Consider the following 22,869-nt stretch of genomic DNA (forward strand, 5'->3'; position numbering starts at 1 on the left):
GTTTTTAGGGTTGGATTTCTTACGTTTGGGAGTTAGATTTCTTACGTTTGGGGGTTAGATTTCTTACGTTTTGGTGTTACAAATACTTACGTTTGGAAGTTAGATTCTTACGTTTTGGTGTTACAAATACTTACGTTTGGGAATGAGATTTCTTACGTTTGGGTGTTATAAATACTTAACTTTGGGGATTAGATTTCTTACGTTTCGGTGTTACAAATACTTACGTTTTGGGGTTAGATTTCTTACGTTTGGGTGTTACAAATACTTACGTTTTGGGTTTAGATTTCTTACTTTCTGGAGTTAGATTTACTTACGTTTGGGGGTTAGATTTCTTACATTTGGGAGTTACAAATACTTAATTTTGGGGATTAGATTTCTTACGTTTGGGGGTTACAAATACTTACGTTTGTGGATTAGATTTCTTACGTTTGGGTGTTACAAATACTTACGTTTGGGGGTTAGATTTCTTACGTTTGGGTGTTACAAATACTTATGTTTGGGAGTTAGATTTCTTACGTTTGGGGATTAGATTTCTTACCTTTGGGTGTTACAAATACTTCCGTTTGGGAGTTAGATTTCTTCCGTTTGGGGGTTAGATTTCGTACGGTTGGGTGTTACAAATACTTCCGTTTGGGGGTTAAATTTCTTAAGTTTGGGGGTTAGATTTCTTGCGTTTAGGAGTTAGATTTCTTTCGTTTGGGGATTCGATTTCTTACGTTTGGGTTTTACAAATACTTACGTTTGGGGGTTAGATTTCTTACGTTTGAGGGTTACAAATACTTACGTTTCAGGGTTAGATTTTTTACGTTTGGGAGTTAGATTTCTTACGTTTGGGGGTTAGATTTCTTACGTTTGGGGATAAGATTTCTCACTTTTGGGTGTTACAAATCCTTACGTTTGGGGGTTAAATTTCTTACGTTTGGGTGTTAAAAATCCTTACGTTTGGGGATTAGATTTCTTACGTTTGGGTGTTACAAATACTTACGTTTGGGGGTTAGATATTTTACCTTTGGGTGTTACAAATACTTACGTTTTGGGGTTAGTTTTCTTACCTTTGGAGATTAGAGTTCTTATGTTTGGGTGTTACAAATACTTCCGTTTGGGAGTTAGATTTTTTACGTTTAGGGGTTAGATTTCTTACGTTTAAAGGTTACGAATACTTAATTTTGGGGGTTAGATTTCTTACGTTTGGAAGTTAGATTTCTTACGTTTGGGGGTTAGATTTTTTACGTTTGGGTGTTTCAAATACTAACCTTTTGGGGTTAGATTTCTTACGTTTGGGTGTTAGATTTCTTACGTTCGGGTGTTAGATTTCTTACGTTTGGGGGTTTGATTTCTTACGTTTGGGAGTTAGATTTCTTACGTTTGAAGCTTAGATTTCTTGCGTTTAGGTGTTACAAATACTTTCGTTTGGGGATTAGTTTTCTTACGTTTAGGGGTTAGATATCTTACCTCGGTGTGTTTCAAATACTTACGTTTGGGTATTAGATTTCTTACATTTGGGTGTTCCAATATTTACGTTTGGGAGTAAGATTTCTTTCGTTTGGGGGTTAGATTTCTTACGTTATGGGGGTTAGATTTCTTACGTTTGGGTGTTACAAATACGTACGTTTCAGGGTTAGATTTTTTACGTTTGGAGGTAAGATTTCTTACGTTTCGGGGTTAGATTTCTTACGTTTGGGGATAAGATTACTCACTTTTGGGTGTTACAAATCCTTACGTTTGGGGGTTAAATTTCTTACGTTTGGGTGTTAGATTTCTTACGTTTGGGGATAAGATTTCTCACTTTTGGGTTTTACAAATACTTACGTTTGGGGGTTAGATTTCTTACGTTTGGGTATTACAAATGCTTACGTTTAGGGATTAGATTTCCTACGTTTGGGTGTTACAAATACTTACGTTTGGGGGTTAGATTTCTTACGTTTGGGGTTAGATTTCTCACGTTTGGGAGTTAGATTTCTTACGTTTAGGGATTAGATTTCTTACGTTTGGGTGTTACAAATACTTACGTTTGAGGATTAGATTTCTTACGTTTGGGTGTTACAAATACTTACCTTTGGGGATTAGATTTCTTACGTTTGGGTGTTACAAATTCTTACGTTTGGGAGTTAGATTTCTTACATTTGGGTGTTACAAATACTTACCTTTACGGATTAGTATTCTTACGTTTGGGTGTTACAAATACTTACGTTTGGGGGTTAGATTTCTTACGTTTGGCTGTTACAAATACTTACATTTAGGGATTAAATTTTCTACGTTTGGGTGTTACAAATACTTACGTTTGAGGGTTAGATTTCTTACTTTTGGGGATTAGATTTCTTACGTTTGGGTGTTACAAATACTTACGTTTGGGGGTTAGATTTCTTACGTTTCGAGGTTAGATTTCATACGTTTGGGTGTTACAATTCCTTACGTTTAAGGGCTAGATTTTTTAGGTGTGGGGATTAGATTTCTTACCTTTAGGTGTTACAAATACTTACGTTTTGGGGTTAGATTTCTTACGTTTAGGGATTAGATTTTTTTACGTTTAGGTGTTACAAATTCTTACGTTTGAGGGTAAGATTTCTTACGTTTGGGGGTTAGATTTCTTACCTTTGGGTGTTACAAATAGTTACGTTTGGGGGTTAGGTTTCTAACGTTTGGGTGTTACAAATCCTTACGTTTGGGGATTAGATTTCTTACGTTTGGATGTTACAAATACTTACGTTTCGGGGTTAGATTTTTTACCTTTGGGTGTTACAACTACTTACGTTTAAGGGTTAGATTTCTTCCGTTTGGATGTTACAAATACTTACATTTGTGGGTTAGATTTCTTACGTTTGGGTGTTTCAAATTATTACGTTTGGGAATTAGATTTCTTACGTTTGCGTGTTACAAATACTTACGTTTGGGGGTTAGATCTCTTACATTTGGGTGTTGAAAATTCTTACGTTTGGGGGTTTGATATCTTACGTTTGATGGTTACAAATACCTACGTTTGGGGATTAGATTTCTTACGTTTCCGTGTTGCAAATACTTACGTTTGGGGATTAGATTTCTTACATTTGGGTGTTCAAATACTTACGTTTGGGAGTTAGATTTCTTACGTTTGGGAGTTAGATTTTTTACGTTTGGGGGTTAGATTTCTGACGTTTGAATGTTACAAATACCTACGTTTGGGGGTTAGATTTCTTACGTTTGGGTGTTACAAATACTTACGTTTGGGAGTTAGATTTCTTACGTTTGGGTGCTACAAATACTTACGTTTGGGAGTTAGATTTTGTTACGTTTGGGGATTAGATTTCTTACGTTTGGGTGTTACAAATACTTACTTTTAGGAGTTAGATTTCTTACGTTTTGGTGCTACAAATACTTACGTTTGGGAGTTAGATTTTGTTACGTTTGGGGGTTAGATTTCTTACGTTTGGGTGTTACAAATAGTTACGTTTAGGGGTAAGATTTTTTACGTTTGGGTGTTACAAATACTTACGTTTGGGAATTAGATTTCTTACGTTTGAGTGTTACAAATACTTACGTTTTGGGGTTAGATTTCTTACATTTGGGTGTTGCAAATACTTACGTTTGGGGATTAAATTTCTTACGTTATGGTGTTACAAATACTTACGTTTTGGGGTTAGATTTTTAACGTTTGGGAGTTAGATTTCTAATGTTTAGGGGTTAGATTTGTTACGTTTGGGTGTTACAAATACTTACGTTTGGGAGTTAGATTTCCTACATTTGGGTGTTCCAAATACTTAACTTTGGGGATTAGATTTCTTACGTTTGGGGGTTACCAATACTTTAGTTTGGGGGTTAGATTTCTTACGTTTGCGTGTTACAAATACTTAACTTTGGGGATTAGATTTCTTACGTTTGGGTGTTACAAATACTTACGTTTTGGGGTTAGATTTCTTACGTTTGGGTGTTACAAATACTTAACTTTGCGGATTAGATTTCTTACGTTTGGGTGTTACAAATTCTTACGTTTGGGAGTTAGATTTCTTACGTTTGGGTGTTGCAAATACTTACGTTAGGGGGTTAGATTTATTACGTTTGGGCGTTACAAATACTTACGTTTGGGAGGTAGATTTCTTACGTTTGGGTGTTTCAAATACTTACGTTTGGGGATTAGATTTCTTACGTTTGGTTGTTGCAAATACCTACGTTTGGGGATTAGATTTCTTACATTGGGGTGTTACAAATAGTTACGTTTCGGGATTAGATTTCGTACGTTTGGAAGTTAGATTTCTTACGTTTTGCCGTTAGATTTCTTACGTTTGGGTGTTACAAATACTTACGTTTGGGGGTTAGATTTCTTACGTTTGGGAGTTAGATTTCTTACGTTTGGGGATTAGATTTCTTACGTCTGGGTTCTACAAATTCTTACGTTTTGGGGTCTGATTTCTTACGTTTGGGTGTTACAAATAATTACGTTTGGGGGTCTGATTTCTTACGTTTGGGTGTTACAAATAGTTACGTTTAGGTGTTAGATTTCTTACCTTTGAGTGTTAAAAAATACTTACGTTTTAAGGTTAGATTTCTTACATTTGGGTGTTACAGATATTTACGTTTGGGGGTTAAATTTCTTACGTTTGGGTGTTACAAATACTTACGTTTGGGGGTTAGATTTCTTACATTTGGGTGTTACAAATACTTACGTTTGGGGGTTAGATTTCTTAGATTTGGGTGTTACCAATAGTTACGTTTTGGGGTTAGATTTTTTACGTTTGTGTGTTACAAATACTTACGTTTTAGGGTTAGATTTCTTACATTTAAGTGTTTCAAATACTTACGTTTGGGGATTAGATTTCTTACGTTTGGGTGTTGGAAATACTTACGTTTAAGGAGTTAGATTTCTTACGTTTGGGTGTTACAACTACTTACGTTTTAGGGTTAGATTTCTTACATTTAAGTGTTTCAAATACTTACGTTTGGGGATTAGATTTCTTACGTTTGGGTGTTGGAAATACTTACGTTTGCGAGTTAGATTTCTTACGTTTGGGGGTTAGACTTCTTACGTTTTGCTGTTACAAATACTTACGTTTGGAAGTTAGATTCTTACGTTTGGGTGTTAAAAATACTTACGTTTTGGGGTTAGATTTCTTACGTTTGGGAGTTAGATTTCTTACGTTTGGGGGTTAGATTTCTTACATTTGGGTGTTACAAATACTTAATTTTCGGGATTAGATTTCTTACGTTTGGGGGTTACAAATACTTACGTTTGTGGATTAGATTTCTTACGTTTGGGTGTTAAAAATACTTACGTTTGGGGGTTAGATTTCTTACGTTTGGGTGTTACAAATACTTATGTTTGGGAGTTAGATTTCTTACGTATGGGGATTAGATTTCTTACCTTTGGGTGTTACAAATACGTCCGTTTGGGAGTTAGATTTCTTACGTTTGGGGGTTAGATTTCTTACGGTTGGGTGTTACAAATACTTCCGTTTGGGGGTTAGATTTCTTAAGTTTGGGGGTTATATTTCTTACGTTTGGGAGTTAGATTTCTTACGTTTCGGGGTTAGATTTCTTACATTTTGGTGTTACAAATACCTAATTTTTGGGATTAGATTTCTTACGTTTGGGGGTTACAAATACTTACGTTTGTGGATTAGATTTCTTACGTTTGGGTGTTACAAATAGTTACGTTTGGGGTTAGATTTCTTACGTTTGGGTGTTACAAATACTTATGTTTGGGAGTTAGATTTCTTACGTATGGGGATTAGATTTCTTACCTTTGGGTGTTACAAACACTTCCATTTGGGAGTTAGATTTCTTACGTTTGGGGTTAGATTTCTTACCTTTGGGTGTTACAAATACTTACGTTTCGGGGTTAGATTTCTTACGTTTGTGGACTAGATTTCTTACGTTTGGGGGTTAGATTTCTTACGTTTGGGTGTTACAAATATTTACGTTTGTGAGTTACATTTCTTACGTTTGGGAATTAGATTTCTTACGTTTGGGGGCTAAAAATCCTTACGTTTTGGGGTTAAATTTCTTACGTTTACGGGTTTCAAATATTTATGTTTGAGGGTTAGATTTCTTACCTTTGGGTGTTACAAATACTTACGTTTGGGAGTTAGATTTCTCACGTTTGTGGATTAGATTTCTTACGTTTGAGGGTTAAAAATCCTTACGTTTTGGGGTTAGATTTCTTACGTTTGGGTGTTTCAAATACTTACGTTTGAGGGTTAGATTTCTTACGTTTGGGTGTTACAAATACTTACGTTTTAGGGTTAGATTTCTTACATTTAAGTGTTGCAAATACTTACGTTTGGGGATTAGATTTCTTACGTTTGGGTGTTGCAAATACTTACGTTTAAGGGGTTAGATTTCTTACGTTTGGGTGTTACAAATACTTACGTTTTTAGGGTTGGATTTCTTACGTTTGGGAGTTAGATTTCTTACGTTTGGGGGTTAGATTTCTTACGTTTTGCTGTTACAAATACTTACGTTTGGAAGTTAGATTCTTACGTTTGGGTGTTACAAATACTTACGTTTGGGAATGAGATTTCTTACGTTTGGGTGTTATAAATACTTAACTTTGGGGATTAGATTTCTTAAGTTTCGGTGTTACAAATAGTTACGTTTTAGGGTTAGATTTCTTACCTTTGGGTGTTACAAATACTTACGTTGGCGAGTTAGATTTCTTGCGGTTGGGTGTTAGATTTCTTACGTTTGGGTGTTACAAATACTGACGTTTTGGGGGTTAGATTTCTTACGTTTGTGGATTAGATTTCTTACGTTTGGGGGTTAGATTTCTTACATTTGGGTGTTACAAATACTTAATTTTCGGGATTAGATTTCTTACGTTTGGGGGTTACAAATACTTACGTTTGTGGATTAGATTTCTTACGTTTGGGTGTTACAAATACTTACGTTTGGGGGTTAGATTTCTTACGTTTGGGTGTTACAAATACTTATGTTTGGGAGTTAGATTTCTTACGTATGGGGATTAGATTTCTTACCTTTGGGTGTTACAAATACGTCCGTTTGGGAGTTAGATTTCTTACGTTTGGGGGTTAGATTTCTTACGTTTGGGGGTTAGATTTCTTACATTTGGGTGTTACAAGTACTTAATTTTCGGGATTAGATTTCTTACTTTTGGGGGTTACAAATACTTACGTTTGTGGATTAGATTTCTTACGTTTGGGTGTTACAAATACTTACGTTTGGGGGTTAGATTTCTTACGTTTGGGTGTTACAAATACTTATGTTTGGGAGTTAGATTTCTTACGTATGGGGATTAGATTTCTTACCTTTGGGTGTTACAAATACGTCCGTTTGGGAGTTAGATTTCTTACGTTTGGGGGTTAGATTTCTTACGGTTGGGTGTTACAAATACTTCCGTTTGGGGGTTAGATTTCTTAAGTTTGAGGGTTATATTTCTTACGTTTGGGAGTTAGATTTCTTACGTTTGGGGGTTAGATTTCTTACATTTTGGTGTTACAAATACCTAATTTTTGGGAGTTAGATTTCTTACGTATGGGGATTAGATTTCTTACCTTTGGGTGTTACAAATACTTCCATTTGGGAGTTAGATTTCTTACGTTTGGGGTTAGATTTCTTACCTTTGGGTGTTACAAATACTTACGTTTCGGGGTTAGATTTCTTACGTTTGTGGACTAGATTTCTTACGTTTGGGGGTTAGATTGCTTACGTTTGGGTGTTACAAATATTTACGTTTGTGAGTTACATTTCTTACGTTTGGGAATTAGATTTCTTACGTTTGGGGGCTAAAAATCCTTACGTTTTGGGGTTAAATTTCTTACGTTTACGGGTTACAAATATTTATGTTTGAGGGTTAGATTTCTTACCTTTGGGTGTTACAAATACTTACGTTTGGGAGTTAGATTTCTCACGTTTGTGGATTAGATTTCTTACGTTTGAGGGTTAAAAATCCTTACGTTTTGGGGTTAGATTTCTTACGTTTGGGTGTTTCAAATACTTACGTTTGAGGGTTAGATTTCTTACGTTTGGGTGTTACAAATACTTATGTTTGGGAGTTAGATTTCTTACGTATGGGGATTAGATTTCTTACCTTTGGGTGTTACAAATACGTCCGTTTGGGAGTTAGATTTCTTACGTTTGGGGGTTAGATTTCTTACGTTTGGGGGTTAGATTTCTTACATTTGGGTGTTACAAATACTTAATTTTCGGGATTAGATTTCTTACTTTTGGGGGTTACAAATACTTACGTTTGTGGATTAGATTTCTTACGTTTGGGTGTTACAAATACTTACGTTTGGGGGTTAGATTTCTTACGTTTGGGTGTTACAAATACTTATGTTTGGGAGTTAGATTTCTTACGTATGGGGATTAGATTTCTTACCTTTGGGTGTTACAAATACGTCCGTTTGGGAGTTAGATTTCTTACGTTTGGGGGTTAGATTTCTTACGATTGGGTGTTACAAATACTTCCGTTTGGGGGTTAGATTTCTTAAGTTTGAGGGTTATATTTCTTACGTTTGGGAGTTAGATTTCTTACGTTTGGGGGTTAGATTTCTTACATTTTGGTGTTACAAATACCTAATTTTTGGGAGTTAGATTTCTTACGTATGGGGATTAGATTTCTTACCTTTGGGTGTTACAAATACTTCCATTTGGGAGTTAGATTTCTTACGTTTGGGGTTAGATTTCTTACCTTTGGGTGTTACAAATACTTACGTTTCGGGGTTAGATTTCTTACGTTTGGGGGTTAGATTTCTTACGTTTGGGTGTTACAAATATTTACGTTTGTGAGTTACATTTCTTACGTTTGGGAATTAGATTTCTTACGTATGGGGGCTAAAAATCCTTACGTTTTGGGGTTAAATTTCTTACGTTTACGGGTTACAAATATTTATGTTTGAGGGTTAGATTTCTTACCTTTGGGTGTTACAAATACTTACGTTTGGGAGTTAGATTTCTCACGTTTGTGGATTAGATTTCTTACGTTTGAGGGTTAAAAATCCTTACGTTTTGGGGTTAGATTTCTTACGTTTGGGTGTTTCAAATACTTACGTTTGAGGGTTAGATTTCTTACGTTTGGGTGTTACAAATACTTACGTTTTAGGGTTAGATTTCTTACATTTAAGTGTTGCAAATACTTACGTTTGGGGATTAGATTTCTTACGTTTGGGTGTTGCAAATACTTACGTTTAAGGGGTTAGATTTCTTACGTTTGGGTGTTACAAATACTTACGTTTTTAGGGTTGGATTTCTTACGTTTGGGAGTTAGATTTCTTACGTTTGGGGGTTAGATTTCTTACGTTTTGCTGTTACAAATACTTACGTTTGGAAGTTAGATTCTTACGTTTGGGTGTTACAAATACTTACGTTTGGGAATGAGATTTCTTACGTTTGGGTGTTATAAATACTTAACTTTGGGGATTAGATTTCTTACGTTTCGGTGTTACAAATAGTTACGTTTTGGGGTTAGATTTCTTACCTTTGGGTGTTACAAATACTTACGTTGGCGAGTTAGATTTCTTACGGTTGGGTGTTAGATTTCTTACGTTTGGGTGTTACAAATACTGACGTTTTGGGGGTTAGATTTCTTACGTTTGTGGATTAGATTTCTTACGTTTGGGGGTTAGATTTCTTACATTTGGGTGTTACAAATACTTAATTTTCGGGATTAGATTTCTTACGTTTGGGGGTTACAAATACTTACGTTTGTGGATTAGATTTCCTACGTTTGGGTGTTACAAATACTTACGTTTGGGGGTTAGATTTCTTACGTTTGGGTGTTACAAATACTTATGTTTGGGAGTTAGATTTCTTACGTATGGGGATTAGATTTCTTACCTTTGGGTGTTACAAATACGTCCGTTTGGGAGTTAGATTTCTTACGTTTGGGGGTTAGATTTCTTACGGTTGGGTGTTACAAATACTTCCGTTTGGGGGTTAGATTTCTTAAGTTTGTGGGTTATATTTCTTACGTTTGGGAGTTAGATTTCTTACGTTTGGGGGTTAGATTTCTTACATTTTGGTGTTACAAATACCTAATTTTCGGGATTAGATTTCTTACGTTTGGGGGTTGCAAATACTTACGTTTGTGGATTAGATTTCTTACGTTTGGGTGTTACAAATAGTTACGTTTGGGGGTTAGATTTCTTACGTTTGGGTGTTACAAATACTTATGTTTGGGAGTTAGATTTCTTACGTATGGGGATTAGATTTCTTACCTTTGGGTGTTACAAATACTTCCATTTGGGAGTTAGATTTCTTACGTTTGGGGTTAGATTTCTTACCTTTGGGTGTTACAAATACTTACGTTTCGGGGTTAGATTTCTTACGTTTGTGGACTAGATTTCTTACGTTTGGGGGTTAGATTTCTTACGTTTGGGTGTTACAAATATTTACGTTTGTGAGTTACATTTCTTACGTTTGGGAATTAGATTTCTTACGTTTGGGGGCTAAAAATCCTTACGTTTGGGGGTTAAATTTCTTACGTTTACGGGTTACAAATATTTACGTTTGAGGGTTAGATTTCTTACCTTTGGGTGTTACAAATACTTACGTTTGGGAGTTAGATTTCTCACGTTTGTGGATTAGATTTCTTACGTTTGAGGGTTAAAAATCCTTACGTTTTGGGGTTAGATTTCTTACGTTTGGGTGTTTCAAATATTTACGTTTGAGGGTTAGATTTCTTACATTTAAGTGTTGCAAATACTTACGTTTGGGGATTAGATTTCTTACGTTTGGGTGTTACAAATATTTACGTTTGGGAGTTAGATTTCTTACGTTTGGGAATTAGATTTCTTACGTTTGGGGGTTAAAAATCCTTACGTTTGGGGGTTAAATTTCTTACGTTTAGGGGTTACAAATATTTACGTTTGAGGGTTAGATTTCTTACCTTTGGGTGTTACAAATACTTACGTTTGGGAGTTAGATTTCTTACGTTTGTGGATTAGATTTCTTACGTTTGGGGGTTAAAAATCCTTTCGTTTTGGGGTTAGAGTTCTTACGTTTGGGTGTTTCAAATATTTACGTTTGAGGGTTAGGTTTCTTACGTTTGAGTGTTACAAATACTTACGTTTTGGAGTTAGATTTTTTTTTACGTTTGGGAGTTAGATTTCTTACGTTTGGGGTTAGATTTCTTACGTTTGAGTGTTACAAATACTTACGTTTTGGAGTTAGATTTCTTACGTTTGGGAGTTAGATTTCTTACGTTTGGGGTTAGATTTCTTACTTTTGGGTGTTACAAATACTTACGTTGGCGAGTTAGATTTCTTACGTTTGGGGGTTAGATTTCTTACGTTTGGGTGTTATAAATACTTACCTTTTGGGGGTTAGATTTCTTACGTTTGTGGATTAGATTTCTTACGTTTGGGGGTTAGATTTCTTACGTTTGGGTGTTACAACTATTTACGTTTGGGAGTTAGATTTCTTACGTTTGGGGATTAGATTTCTTACGTTTGGGGGTTAAAAATCCTTACGTTTGGGGGTTAAATTTCTTACGTTTTGGGGTTACAAATATTTACGTTTGAGGGTTAGATTTCTTACGTTTGGGTGTTACAAATACTTACGTTTGGGAGTTAGATTTCTTACGTTTGTGGATTAGATCTCTTACGTTTGGGGGTAACAAATTCTTACGTTTGTTGGTTAGATTTCTTACGTTTGGGGGTCACAAATCCTTACGTTCAAGGGTTGGATTTCGTACGTTTGGGGGTTAGAAATCCTTACGTTTGGGGATTTGATTTTCTCAAGTTTGGAGGTTTCTAATCCTTACGTTTGGGTGTTACAAATCCTTACGTTTGGGGGTTAGATTTTCTAATTTTGGGAGTTACCAATCCTAACGTTTGGGGGTTATAAATCGTTACGTTTAGGGGTTGGATTTCTTGCTTTTGGAAGTTTGAATATCTTACGTTTTGGGGTTATAAATGTTTACGTTTGCGGTTACAAATCCTTACGTTTGGGGTTAGATTTCTTACCATTGGGGGTTACAAATCCTTCGTTTTGGGTTTAGATTTTTTACGTTTGGCGGTTATAAATCCTTACGTTTGTGGGTTAGATTTCTTCATTTGGGGGTTGCAAATCCTTACGTTCGGGGGTAATAAATGTTTACGTTTGCGGTTACAAATCTTTACGTTTGGGGGTTAGATTTCTTACAATTCGGGGTTACAAATCCTTCGTTTTGGGGTTAGATTTTTTACTTTTGGCGGTTATAAATCCTTACGTTTGTGGGTTAGTTTTCTTACGTTTGGGGGTTGCAAATCCTTACGTTTGGGGGTAATAAATGTTTACGTTTGCGGTTACAAATCCTTACGTTTGGGGGTCAGATTTCTTACTTTTGGGGGTTACAAATCCTTTGTTTTGGGGTTATATTTTTTGCGTTTGGCGGTGATAAATCCTTACCTTTGTGGGTTAGATTTCTTACGTTTGTGGATTAGATCTCTTACGTTTGGGGGTTAGATTTTGTTACGTTTTGGGGTTACAAATGCTTACGTTTGGGGGTTACGAATCTTTACGTTCGGGGGTTGGATTTCTTACGTTTGGGGGTTAGAAATCCCTACGTTTGGGGGTTAAATTTTCTTACGTTTGGGGGTTACAAATCTTATCGTTTTGGGTTAGATTTCTAATGTTTTGGGGTTACAAATCCTTACGTTTGCGGGTTAGATTTCTTACGTTTGGGAGTTATAAATCCTTACGTTTGGGAGTTAGATTTCTTACGTTTGGGGGTTACAAATCGTTATGTTTGGGGGTTAGATTTTTTATGTTTGGGGGTTACAAATCCTTACGTTCGGGGGTTAGATTTCTTACGTTTGGGGGTTAGATTTCTTGCGTTTGAGGGTTTCAAATCCCCACGTTCGGGGGGTAGATTTCTTACGTTTGGGGGTTACAAATCCTTACGTTCGGGGGTTTGATTTTTTACGTTAGGGCGTTACAAATCTTTACATTTGTGGGTTAGATTTCTTACGTTTGTGGGTTACAAATCCTTATGTTTGGGGGTTAGATTTCTTACGTTTGCTGGTTAGATTTCTTACGTTTGGGGGTTACAAATCCTTACGTTCGGGGGTTTGATTTTTTACGTTAGGGCGTTACAAATCTTTACATTTGTGGGTTAGATTTCTTACGTTTGTGGGTTACAAATCCTTACGTTTGGGGGTTAGATTTCTTACGATTGCTGGTTAGATTTCTTACGTTTGGGGGTTACAAATCGTTATGTTTGGGGGTTAGATTTTTTATGTTTGGGGGTTACAAATCCTTACGTTCGGGGGTTAGATTTCTTACGTTTGGGGGTTAGATTTCTTGCGTTTGAGGGTTTCAAATCCCCACGTTCGGGGGGTAGATTTCTTACGTTTGGGGGTTACAAATCCTTACGTTCGGGGGTTTGATTTTTTACGTTAGGGCGTTACAAATCTTTACATTTGTGGGTTAGATTTCTTACGTTTGTGGGTTACAAATCCTTACGTTTGGGGGTTAGATTTCTTACGTTTGCTGGTTAGATTTCTTACGTTTTGGGGTTACAAATCCTTACGTTTGGGGGTTAGATTTCTTAGGTTTGGGGGTTACGAATCGTTACGTTCGTTGGTTGGATTTCTTACGTTTTAGGGTTCTAAATCTTTACGTTTGGGGGTTACTAATCCTAACTTTCGAGGGTTGGATTTCTTACGTTTGGGGTTAGATTTTGTTACGTTTGGGGGTTAGAAATCCTTACGTTTGGGGGTTACAAATCTTCACGGTTGGGGGTTAGATTTCTTATGTTTGGGGGTTATAAATCCCTACGTTTGGGGTTACAATTCCTTACGTTTGGGGGTTAGATTTCTTACGTTTGGGGGTTACAAATCCTTTCGTTTGGTTATTAGACTTTTTCATAAATAAATGTAGGGTAGTGATATAGCATCAATTTTTGAAAGTGTTACGTGGGTTTTATGTCAATTTAAACCCAAAAGGGTTTTTGGATGCCGTTCTCTGATTGGCTACGCTACTCGCTATCTATTCTGTGATAGATATTGAGTAGCGGTTTTTGACAAAATGGCGGCCGCTTCCTCGCGTTTTTGAAGTGTCTGCGATGAGGATATAGATAATTGACTTGTTTAGTTTTCAACGACTTGTAGATTTATACTAAAACAATTAGATTATTTGCTCTCAATTTCTATGCGTGATAGCTGATTCGGTCTGCACCTTCTTCAGCTATCACGCAATAGAAATCTCGAGGTCATAATCTAATTGTTAAATAGAAACCTAAGAACAGTTGTTCAGTTTTGTTATAAATTATTACTTTATTGTACTAAAACTGTAATGAATGTCTTTGGTTGTAGGTGGATTGAGCCGGAATGGAATTCAACTTAAAGAAAAGGTTAGACTAATTTTTTTCAAGTTCAGTCCCATTTTCGTCGAACAGACCATCACGTCGAAAATAAAAAATATCGTGTAACATCACCTTATTCTCTTTTTCATAATTGCTGATAATCTTCTTCCCTTCACAGAATTATTAATTGATTGCTTTCGTATTTAACTGATTCAAGAGCGGTTTTCAATTGAGTGTTGTAAAAACAAAACCAAAGTAATTTCTCTGGCCAATCACAACAGATGTAAACATCACAATCAGCCAATCAGAACTCGAAGCAAATACATGTGACCGGCACCAAGCGCGAAAAAACGCGTGCGACCAAGCACGATTGGCTTTGGTTTGGCTCCCTATTCTTGGTTTTCACATGACGTCATAAAAAACTGAAATTCATAACTAAACACAATTTTGGGTTTTTATCTTCATCACATATAAGAAAATCTAAATTTCCATCGGCTTGCTTGTTTTCAGCAGGATAGCATTCTTTGTTTTGACTGATAGAGCAGTTTGAATTTTACATTTTTGCGCAGTGCGTGACAGAAGGATTGCTGCTCTAAACATGTCACGTACATGAAAACATCGATTCGCCTCGTGTTTTTTTAGGTCTGATCAGCTAACATATAATGGAAGCGTTAATGTCAATGTGTGAAAGTTCAGCAGAGAGAAGAAAGGCTTTGAAATAGCCAAGATAAACTCCAGATGTTTTTGCTGGTTTCCGGCGGCCATGTTGGTGCCCATCAGACGGGGCACCAACATGGCGTCCCATACTAAACTCTGTAATTTTCCGTGGTACATTTTCTCGAATAACTCGATTAGGAGATATCGCACAGCTCTGTGGCTTTCACACGTTGTTTATGTATCACTCTTCTACAACATATCAATATCTTGACTTTATCTATTCAATGGTTGAGGATTTTATTTTTTCACTTGCGTGACGATGTGTGAGGTGAAAACCAACAATTGGTTCAGAAAGTAGCGCGAAGTTTGCCAATTAATCAAAGAGTCTAGTAAAGTAGTCTGAAATGTCAGCCGTCTCCGCGCCCCCTGTGGGTTAGGGGGAGGAGACTGCTACGGCTGACATTTCAGACTACTAGTAAAGCGAAACCAAAGCAAACGCGAAATTACTTTCGCCTCTCAATTGAAAACCGCTCCATTCGTTATCTCCAATTTTAGGTAGATGCCAATGTTATGGGCGTGTGATGTGTGTTTTCGCCCTTCTAATTTAAATTATTTCCATATAATCCGGTTTCCTACTCTAACTCTTTTAAATATTTTAGGAAGCCTTCAGCTTTCATTTATTTAAGTGCTATTTTATGTTAGTGTCTTCTTTTTAGGCAAGTCATAACTAAAATATTGTTTTTGTTGTTGTCAAGTTCACTAGGTGAGCAAAAATGTATTATAACATAAGTGAAGTAAGGCGTGTGCGTTGATTGGTCAATTGAGCCTTTACTGTTTGGACTAGGTGGGCTCGATGGGTGCACGCTGCCGTAAGGTAGCGCGCGCTGATTCGAGAATATGATTCTGGTTTGGTTTTGAGATCCCATACAAGTATTTTAAGAGTAACATATACGGACACGGATGCATACCACCAACATACGGATACATACGAGTAACATACGGATACATACGAGTACATACGGATACATACGAATACATACGGATACATACGAATACATACGGATACATACGAGTACATACGGATACATACGAGTACATACGAATACATACGAGCAACATACGGATACATACGAGTAACATTTAAATACATACGAGTACATACGAATACGAACGAGTAACATACGGATAAATACGAGTAACATTAAGATACATGCGAGTACATACGGATACATACGAATATATACGGATACATACGAATACATACGGATACATACGAGTACATACGGATACATACGAATACATACGGAGAAATACGAGTAACATTTAGATTCATGCTACCTCTACCCACCAAGTGACTTCCTTGCCAGAATGTCACGCCTTATGTATCCATCATCCAAGATGTTTGTCATACAACTATCAGTACATGTCAACTTCCCTGACTCACATGTGCGAGATAAACGATGCTACAGGGAAGATGTGTCCGCATGACATGATCAGAGCGACAGGGTTTAAACATTACGAAGACACGGTTACAGCTTGATGGATGGGGATTGAGTAATTTTACTAGTTAAGACACGTGGCCAATTAATTATTTGATGGGGCAAAAGCGTTTTACTGCTGCATATATGCAGCAACATTCGCGGATTTGCCCCTCGCGCGATCAACGCGCGAGTTACGTGTCATTGCCCATGAATCTTTGTAAGCTTGGAAGTTGTTAGTTCGGCCATCTTGCGGCAAGAAGCGTTGAACATGTGACAGAAAGTAGGTCAGTAAACTTTACAACTGCGCTTTTATGTTCCCTCTGTTAGGAATCTTTTTGTACTTTTGCATATATAGATAAACTGGAAACACCTAGCTCGCCTTTCAGTGCTGGTTAGAGAGCTGAAAGCTGGGAGAACGCGGTCTGCAGAACTGCAAGTCACTGCAGCTACACAGGCAAGGCGAACGGGTGAGCTTAACCTTTCTGCTTTGTACTGTCATGTGGTTAATTGTTTCCTTAATAAGTGTGTATTAAAGTAACGGCTGCGAGACGAAGGGACATTTACTTCAATTTTAGCCGATTAGGGGCTCGGCGCACGCCCGGCGTACGTAATGGAACGTTTTTTAATCGAACTTAATCGAATGGAATCCATGGTTTGACTTTGATTGGGTTTAGAAATCGAATCAAAATTGGCTTTTGTACATTATGCTTTCGTTTCCCGCTCCACCTGAATGCTCCATTGTTTGAACTAAAATGCTCCGTCTCCCCCACTGAAAAAAGTCACTAAAATGCTCGGATAATGTTCATTTTTAAAAACTGGATCATTGTATAATGCAATTCCAGGGTTTTGATTGGCTGAGCGGCCATGGTATATGAGCCATGAGCCATTATACCATGCCCGAGAGGTAGCGACCATAAATTGTTTTCTGGTTGCTCTTGAAAAGGAAATCAGCAAAGCCTACCAATATTACTTGATAGTTTTTAATATTTAACAATAATATTATTCCACTCGCGCTTGTTGGGTATGAGATTATTATAGCCAACTCGGCGCTTCGCGCCTCGTTGGCTATCTATCATCTGATATCCAACGCGTGCTCATGGAATGTTTGTTAATTATACAGAGGCTTTTTACGCGGGATGCCCTAAGGGCAGACAGTGTCAAGTTTTTGGTCGGGTATCTTTTTCGCCATTTTTTTCTCTTCATCATAGTCGCAAATGTGCATATTAATTTATTCATTAAACTTGGATGAAACTCTGCTCTCTCCAAGAAGGCATCTATTGTTTTGATTGTCTTCAACAAAAACAGCCCAATCAGAATCCATTATTGGTGCGTATATCATGAGGCCAGGGACGGGACCAACTCATCCATACCTGTGTGATGTCACATACAGTGTAGCCATGATCTGGAACCTAGAAAGAAAAGGCTTTCTATCAAAATGGTGGCCACATGAATGAATTTAAGACTCTAATATGCCATTTTTAGAAAGAAAACAAACCTTTTTGAAGCAGTAAATAGAAAGAATAACTTCTAAGTAGTACTTGACAGTTTAAATGGTGGAAATTGGAGAGTTCACAGCGAAGAAATTATGCTATAACTGACAGATTGAATAATTCAGTATGAAGAGGAAACAAAAATTTTATTTTTCTTGTCTAACATTGTGTTTGAGTTTGCTGAGCTATTCCTTGTAGCCATATTGGTATGAAATCACGGCAAAATTGATAATTGACTGAAAAAATATTCCTTCAATGTAAATTCCAGGTAATAATGCTGAAAAATCTTTTGAGGCAAAAGCCAGTACAAGTTTTCTGATGAAAATAATGATTTTGTAATTTGGGCTGCTAGTGGTTTAGAAGTTGGTGTGTAAATAGACTGACAAGACTACACCACTCCCTGGCATGTGTGTTAGCCTTTTTAAATCTAGCTTACATGAGTATGTTCTTTCAGAGCTAAATTGGTTGTTAAAGCTTGCGCTACTCCCAAGTGTTTGTAGCGGGTTTGGAGGATTTGATAGAGCCTTGGGTTTAACCATCGTATGTTCAACATCACAGGTCATTAATTTGTGCCTGATGAGTTTTGATTTTCCTATTTTGAATTCTCTTCATTTTGACTATGGCCTCTTATTCTGTGTTTTCAGCGACGGTGTTTTTATACCACACAGGGCATTTTAGCTAGGTTTTGGTTTGGCTCGTTTAAGTGGGTGATAGTTTTATCTGCCTTTCTTGTTAAGATTCCTGCAATGTTAAGACAGTAATTAATCATAATTTGTTTGTATCGTGTCATGAGCTTCATTCTGTAGTTGTTGTAATGCCGGGCCCGGCTAATAGTTTTTTTCACAAGGTGTTGTGCTTCTTGCCATGGCTGTTTGGTGTTTTGGTTCTCTGGTAATCATTGTAGCGTATTATAGAGCTATGCAACGAGTCACAGTAATAAAAGGCTGTGTTTTAAATTTGCGAATGCTTTATTCCACCGTTAGAGTGCGTTTTTATCGTGGGAGCTCAGTGTTTTCTCCCTTTCAGCAGTGCATCGACTGTCTTTTAAATTTACCACTAAATTAGAGGCAATGTTTGCTTCAAGCAAGGTGTTCATGCCATAGAAAGGCAGGGCAATTTAAGAGAAAAAGCGACAGAGGGAGTCTGTTTTTCTTTAAAGGTCTTAGAGGCAACTTTATGAATAGGTACAGTGCTGCCATTGATCACCCATTGTTTCCAGAGGGTTTCCAAAATTTGCCCAAATTTGCAAAGTGGGTTTTTCCAACCCCATGTGCAGTAAAGATACACAACCAACACCCCTTTGGTCTAAAATAGTTAAAATTGCTAATTATAGAATAAAACATACTAATTGCCAATTAAAAATGTTAAAAAAAGCAGACTTGTAAGTAAAAATGTCCAAAATTTCAATGAAATTTGATCCTTGCATCACATGGGCGAAATTTGGTCTGTCTCGAAGGCATGTGTTTGTTTATGCAAGATTATGCAGTTGTCACATTTTGTTAAGGAAAAAAGAAATCAAAACAGACAAAAAGCTTTGAAATTCCTAAAAAATTATTTATTCAGAAAAGTCTTTGTTTACGCCTAAGAAAGAAACGTGTATAATTGTAAATGCGAGATAAGAGACGAGCAAGCGATTTGAAGGAACTACAAGTCCATTTCGAAGCAAAACTGATCAGAATACAAGAATCAGTCAATTAGAATAGTATTTCAGTACAAATTATTCACAATCAAACCTGTAATTTTTTGGCTGTTGAATTCCCAGAAGGACTGGAAAATTCCGCAGAAAGTCTGTGGCCTGAATAATGATTTGAGATGTCTGCTAGCTCATCGCCAGGATAACACAACAATTTGTACTCGAAACACAATTTCTTCACCATTTTTCTCTGATTTCCGCTGTCGAAACTGGTGTAGAGGTTCAAGTTGCATTTGAAACTGAAGATGGATGTAGGTCATCCAGAACATGTTTTTTGAAGTAAAAACCCTGTGTTATTTGAAGACTGTTTCTTGCCTGTTACTTTGTAAACCTAACTAATTCTCTTAATAAGTGCGTACTTTATTTCTATCCAGGATTAACAAACCTTAAGATACCAGAATCAAGCAAGTAAGCAAGCAATGAGGCAAAGCGTAAAATCATCTGAAACAGGATTACAAGTAGCCAGGAAACTTATCTCACTTACAGAGGTATGCAAAAAGATTGCCTTAGAAAAACAGGGTTCAAATAAGAGAAAGGGCTGAAATGTCTGTAGGCTCAAAACAGTTTTGGGGTTATAGTGCAACTTTTGTGTGGCCCATTAAGAGGAAGTGTGAGTTTTTTCTTCAAATTTCTAAAACTCACCAGATTATACAAAACAACAACTGACAACAATTTAAACTGACTTAAACTTGAGAAATGAAGGATGCAAAGATTCAAATAATCTGTACTCAGCTGTTAAACTTCTATATAGTGCATGAGCACATATTAAGTTATTATTTCATGTACATTGTAACATTTAAGGATTTCACCCGCAGACTCAAAATTAAGAACCACCTTGTACTGCAAAATGATCAGCACCATAGGAGAGTATTGCTCATTATTAAATTCTCAGCCTCGGATATTGCATTTCTAGCATTCTGATTGGTTCACTAAATCCCGGTTGTCAGCTCATATGCCGTAGTTTGACCTTATATGGAAAACGAATGCCCCAGGTGTCGGTAAGCTAAATTTTTTTTCAGCGGGAAGCGAAAGTTTTTTCTTCGGAAAAATGGAGAAAAAAAGAACAGAAACAAATACTAAACAATGCCATCTCAATATAACAACAATAAAAGCCACAAAGTTCGGTATGACACCATTTAATGAGTTTCCTTTAAAATCAGAAAAATTGCACAATTTTACGATTTAGATCACATAAAATTAACAACAACAACAACAACAACATAACAACCGGTTATCTTCAAAAATTTCAGGATGGCTTGCAAATCCTGGCGGCAAGAGGTTAAAACCGATCGAAGAAATTTCTTAAGAAGAGCTTAATGCCTGCCTTTTAACGTTTCTACGCATTTACGAGGGCTCCAGTTACAAAAGTTCATCTTTGAAATCCATGCGAGCGGCGGCCATAATGTTCGTTTCCGTCGCTCGGCGCCACTCAGCAAAACATTTGCACAAACGTGCACAGCTCTTACGCTTCTCAATAAGCTTGAAGTGTAAAAACTTGCACTGAATGCTTGGCTCAGTGAGGTTGTACCTCGCACACTTGGACTTGCCTTAAGTGTTTTAAAACGTCTGCGAGGAATTCAGTTCAGCGTTAAAAAAAGCCGTCCTTGATCCCTTCCTTCGCTCAGCACCACACAGCAAAACATTTGCTCAAATGTGCACAACTATTACACTTCTCGATGAGCTGGAACTTCAAAAGGACTTGAATGCTTGTCTCAGAAAGGTGGTAACTCGTACATTTAAACGTTTCTTGAATTTGAGATGTCCGACTGTGTCCGATCTTCTTCGCTTTCGATTTTTCATTCAACTCTGTTTGCAAAGAGCTGCGCGTGTCATGTGATCATTAAGTTTCGCGCGCTTTGGTCGGAAGTTGCCTCAACATCCGGTTGTTTCAATTTGAATTTTTTACTTGAAATAAAATTCAGTAAACTTCAACAGCAATACCCAAATGCGGAGAATTTAATAAAACAATTATTCCATTCACGCTTGTTGGATATGAGATTGGTTATAGCCAACTCGGCGCTTTGCGCCTCGTTGGCTATTTACCATCTCATATCCAACCCGCGCTCATGGAATAATTGTTAAATAGCTTTCACTATTTTGAATGGTGACACTGCAAGATTTAATCCACACACCCAAAATCTAGAACCACCTAGTACAGCATAACAAACAGCACCACAGGAAAGTACTGCTTCATATTAAATGGCTTTTATTTGAATGGTCACACTTTCGAATTTCATCCATGGACTCAAAAGTGAGCACCACCTTTGCACCAAAGGAAAGTACTGCTCAGTAGCTTTCATACAAATTACAGCATAACAAACAGCACCACAGGAAAGTACTGCTCAGTTTCATACAAATTAAAGCATAACAAACAGCTTTCATTTGAAACACAGCATAACAAACAGCACCACAGGAAAGTACTGCTCAGTAGCTTTCATTTGAAACACAGCATAACAAACAGCACCAAAGGAAAGTACTGCTCAGTAGCTATCACACGAATCACGGCATAACAAACAGCATCACAAGAACGTAATGCTCAGTAGCTTTCATTTGAATCACAGCATAACAAACAGCACCACAGGAAATAACTGCTCAGTAGCTTTCATTTGAATGGTCACACTTTAGGATTTCATCCACAGACTGTAAAATAAGAACCACCCTTCACAACACCACATCAAAATTCAACTTGGTGGCTTTCTATTCAGTGGTTGCACTGGATGATAAAATCCACAGACTCAGACGTTACACCCACTATCCACGGTGTAATTAACAGCACCACTGGACAACATAACATAACGTAACATAACATAAACATAACATAGCTTTATTTATACTCGAGGACTTGGACCTCGACCAAAAACTTCTACTCAGTAGCTTTCATTTAAATGAACAGAATTTCATAGATGCACACAAAAGTGAGAATTACCATGTATACATGTAGCTTAGTAAACATTTCACCGGAAAGTAGCACTAAGTAACTTGCATTTCAACACTTAAGGATTTCATCCACAGACAAAATAGTTGGAACCACCTTATACAGCATTTAAAGCACCACAAGAAAGTACTGTACTGTTCATTTGAATGGTCACATGTGAACTCCTAATAGGAAAACACCTGTGCATCACACAGGAAAATACTTCTTGGTAGCTTTCATTTGAATGGTTACATTTTACGATTTCGTCCACTGACTCAACTGCTTGAACCACCTCACAGCACCGCAGGGAAGTACTGCTCAGTAGCTTTCATTTCAATGATCATACTTTACGATTTCGTCCACTGACTCAAATCTTAGAACCACCTTATACAGAATAAGAAACAGCATCACAGGGAAGT

General features: G+C 37.0%; 2 long non-coding RNA genes across 9 annotated transcripts in view; one reads left to right on the forward strand and one right to left on the reverse strand.

Moving 5' to 3' along the window:
• LOC146475772 (uncharacterized) overlaps nucleotides 1–22,869 on the reverse strand; it is a 238,143-nt gene that overhangs the window by 192,866 nt on the left and 22,408 nt on the right. The gene's annotated exons all lie outside the window — the stretch shown is intronic.
• LOC146475781 (uncharacterized) lies at nucleotides 16,565–20,329 on the forward strand. Its single transcript, XR_014865780.1, has 3 exons — nucleotides 16,565–16,637; nucleotides 16,740–16,820; nucleotides 19,911–20,329. It is a non-coding gene; the product is annotated as an uncharacterized LOC146475781 (long non-coding RNA).

Source organism: Pavona decussata, unplaced genomic scaffold (assembly GCF_977016875.1).
Source record: "Pavona decussata unplaced genomic scaffold, jaPavDecu1.1 SCAFFOLD_83, whole genome shotgun sequence".
Taxonomy (NCBI): Eukaryota; Metazoa; Cnidaria; class Anthozoa; order Scleractinia; family Agariciidae; genus Pavona; species Pavona decussata.